At 31.6% G+C, this 3,523-nt stretch overlaps 1 long non-coding RNA gene across 8 annotated transcripts; it reads right to left on the reverse strand.

Annotated features, from left to right (window-relative positions):
• LOC109226847 lies at positions 361–3,294 on the reverse strand. 8 transcript variants are annotated; one of them, XR_002068164.1, is made up of 5 exons: positions 3,124–3,294; positions 2,437–2,534; positions 2,181–2,246; positions 1,956–2,038; positions 361–1,268 (listed from the first exon to the last, which is right to left on the reverse strand). It is a non-coding gene; the product is annotated as an uncharacterized LOC109226847 (long non-coding RNA). The 8 variants fall into 8 exon arrangements; XR_002068162.1 differs by having other exon boundaries at positions 361–612; positions 1,192–1,268; positions 1,956–2,246; XR_002068165.1 differs by having other exon boundaries at positions 361–612; positions 1,184–1,268; positions 1,956–2,246.

Consider the following 3,523-nt stretch of genomic DNA (forward strand, 5'->3'; position numbering starts at 1 on the left):
GGTTTGTTAATTTGTGGCAATTTTCAACCTCCACAAAATGAATTGTGGCAGTTTTAAAAAACGTCGCAGTTATGTTCGCCACGAGCATTTTTGTGGCAGTTTTTTAAAACCTCCATGACGACCGCCACAAAATAAATTTTCAATTTGTGGCAGTTTTCAAAGGTAATTAGTGGTAGTTTGTAACCCCAATAATATCATCTTAATGTTTTAAAAAAATTATTTGTGGGGATTTATAACCCCCACAATTTGAACTCAATCGTTAAAAAATATATTTAATATTGGCAGTTTATAAATGCCGCAATACTTATTTCAAGATTTTAATTTTAGGATTCAATAAATAATTTTACAAAATAACTCATACAACAAAAATCAAATTCCATTAACATATCTATTGTATGTTTGTAACAAACATTACAAATCAAATTGAAATAAAACTAAAGTTATACAAACACAAAAAGTATATAATAACTTTAATATTAGACAATCTAGGGTAGTTCCTCAATGAATAAATATACAAAAATTCAAAGTACTTGCTTGGTGATTTGTATTGCTGTCACTTGATGATACTCTTAAACCCACGGGTGAAGCAGAGTTGCTCTTCACATCACTATGCTAAAACAATTAAACAAAAACATTCGATGAAGAAGTTATAAACAAGTAGCATACTCTCACAATAGCATTATACAGACGTTGTTGGACAAATCCAATTACATAAATAAATGAAAGCTCCAAATCTTCTAACAAACAAATCTGTCACTTGGTTTAACAAGTAACAACATTAAACAGAAGTTGCTAGATACTCTCACATGAATAAGAACTAAAGTACAGAGCTGTTTCCTCGTATATCATCACAAAACTTACAAATTATTCTACTTGGCGGTATAAATTCTAGCTATATATTCATGAAAAATATCACATATGTAACTATTAAACTATAAGTCAACCTCGATAGGTTTTCTAACAATCCAGCCCCATGATTAATAGAAGTTAAACTTGCACCAAAGTTGACCGCTAACAACACTGGAAAACTGAAGTAGAAGAAATGAACTGATAAAATAGGAGGGGGAATAATAATTAGTTAAACAAACAAACGAGTGTCAAAATCTTCTGGAGCTAACTTCAAGCAAAAGAAGCAAAAAAGAGTGCCAAAACTTTAACCAAAAATATAGAATTTGTATACTACCAGCTTACTTGAACATCTCATTTCTTGAGGGACTTTATCAAATCTTCTAAGGCATGAATTCCACTAGAATCTGTATTAGTAATAACTGCAAAAGAATATGAAACAAAGTACTCTTAGTTACTTAACATAACCTAGGGAAAAGAAGTGCAAGGATTGAAACTGTCGGAGGTAACTTACATGACATCTCAATAATTGAATTATAGAACTTTTGTTTGATTAGTTTCTTTAAGGTGTTCTTCTTTATCGGTTAACCATCTCAGTATCCATTAAAACTTTAGGAAAATAATATTGTTAAGATAATTAAATAATTACTATATGCCCTTCATATTATTTGAGTTGGAAAAATTGATAGCAGGATCACCTATCACCACCATAAGAGGAAAAATTGGTAACATGATCAACTAGCCAGGGACCTTTGTTGTTTCTGAAAATTATTGTATTTTGCAGTAAGCAGTAGTCTTAGGATAAGAAAAACCAATATGCAATTAATTTATTAAGAAAACCACCACCGATTTATATAAATTGTAAGTTTAGACTTGTATATAAAGTTTCCATCTGCATGTAGCCACATATATAGCAAGATGTCAATGAGCCAATTGTGTTAATTGTTCGCAAGGCTACCATTTCTTTATAACTTCAACTGGTGTTCAATGCTGCAAATGTTCTTCCAATAAATGTAGCTTCCTATAATTCAAGAAGTTTGTTATATAAAAAGTAAGCCTTCTACGAAACAAACACTTGGTCAAGAGACAAGTTAAGAAGCATAACTTACCCCTCAATACTATAATATCAGTAAGCAATCCTCAAACTTTTGCACACATATTCAGCGGCGAAATATATTCCTTCACCAAGCTTCTTCGCACCCGAACAGATCATGCATTATGAAAAGGGAAATGGGAAGGAGTATGATAGAAGTGTTTCTTAAACTAGAGTAAGAAACATAACAAATTCAAATACATATATCATAACAAATAAAATATATATACAACTAGCTTACTTCAACATCTCGTATATATCTTGAGGAACTTAATCAAATCTTCTAATACATGAATCCTGCCAGTATCTACATCAATAACAGCTGTAAGAGAATATGAAACAAATTACTCTAAATTACTCAATGCAACTGATATTTAATGATGCAAATGGTCTTCAATTATTGTATCTTCATGTAATTCAAGACGCATGTTATATAAAAGATAAGTTTTCTCTGAAAAGAGTGTCTTGCCAATAAATGAGTTAAGAAGGTAACTCACCCATCGGTGCTATCATACCAACCCACCAATATTAAAACCTTTGCATTGGTACTGGAGCATTTAATCTTCGATGGATGTGCATCACCTTGCCATTATAACTAAATAGAATATAAAGCACAAAAAAAATTACTGACTGATAAAATAAGAATCATGATAAATTTAGTTTCTCAAAAACTCATAATCTGAACACTATATTTTTTAGTATAGCAGATAAACAAAAGGAGTGCCGAAAGGTTAAGAAAACTCAACGGAACAATTGCAGGCACCCAAAAGTATTTCTATTCTTTTTCCCTGCTCAATGATACCCCCCCCCCCCCCCAAAAATTTCCACACATCCTAAGAAAAAGTGATGGGCAATCAGACTCTGATTGTATCTAAGAAGAACTCACATGATTTCCTGTTATTAAAATTCAACTATCTGAAGCAAAATTGAAGAGCAAAATACACAGTAAAAAAACCTAGGTTGTAAAAAGTACTCACTCATTTGTAATCAGGAACTCGAGAACAAAGGACCACACAATAATGAATCACAATTTAACCCAATACTTGTAATAATATACAGATCCACAAGAATATTTAAACAATTTCGGTTGCAAACTCTACATCGGAAAGTAAACAAAAAAATAGCGCAGCAGAAAATAAGAAAGAGCATGACAATCCTTTATTTTTCGAATTGCACCGACTTACTATGTAGAGAAGACGATGAAGAAGGGGAATTGAGCTTATCTTTCTGGCGAGTTGGGAAGGGAAAATTGAGCATCCTGAAAGATTTCATGAGTTGGGGAGGGGGAATTGAGCCCTTGTGAAAGATATCGTGCCCTACGAAAAAAGGAGGGAGAAAAAGAGAGGGAATTCTGCCCGCTTAGTTCTAAAAATTTTGAGTCTAATTTTCTTAATTATCCCGTAATGTGCATATTAAAACCTAAGAAGATGATATCCAATATTGTCTTTTAATTATTTCCTTTCTCTTTTTATTTATTTCTTTTTTACTATTTAAATAGAAGAAAATTTAGGCATTAAAGCTAACTTATTACTAATAAAATATACTTAAACATTATTGACATATATACTACACACAAAAAAAAAC

Source organism: Nicotiana attenuata, chromosome 6 (genome assembly GCF_001879085.1).
Source record: "Nicotiana attenuata strain UT chromosome 6, NIATTr2, whole genome shotgun sequence".
Lineage (NCBI taxonomy): Eukaryota > Viridiplantae > Streptophyta > Magnoliopsida > Solanales > Solanaceae > Nicotiana > Nicotiana attenuata.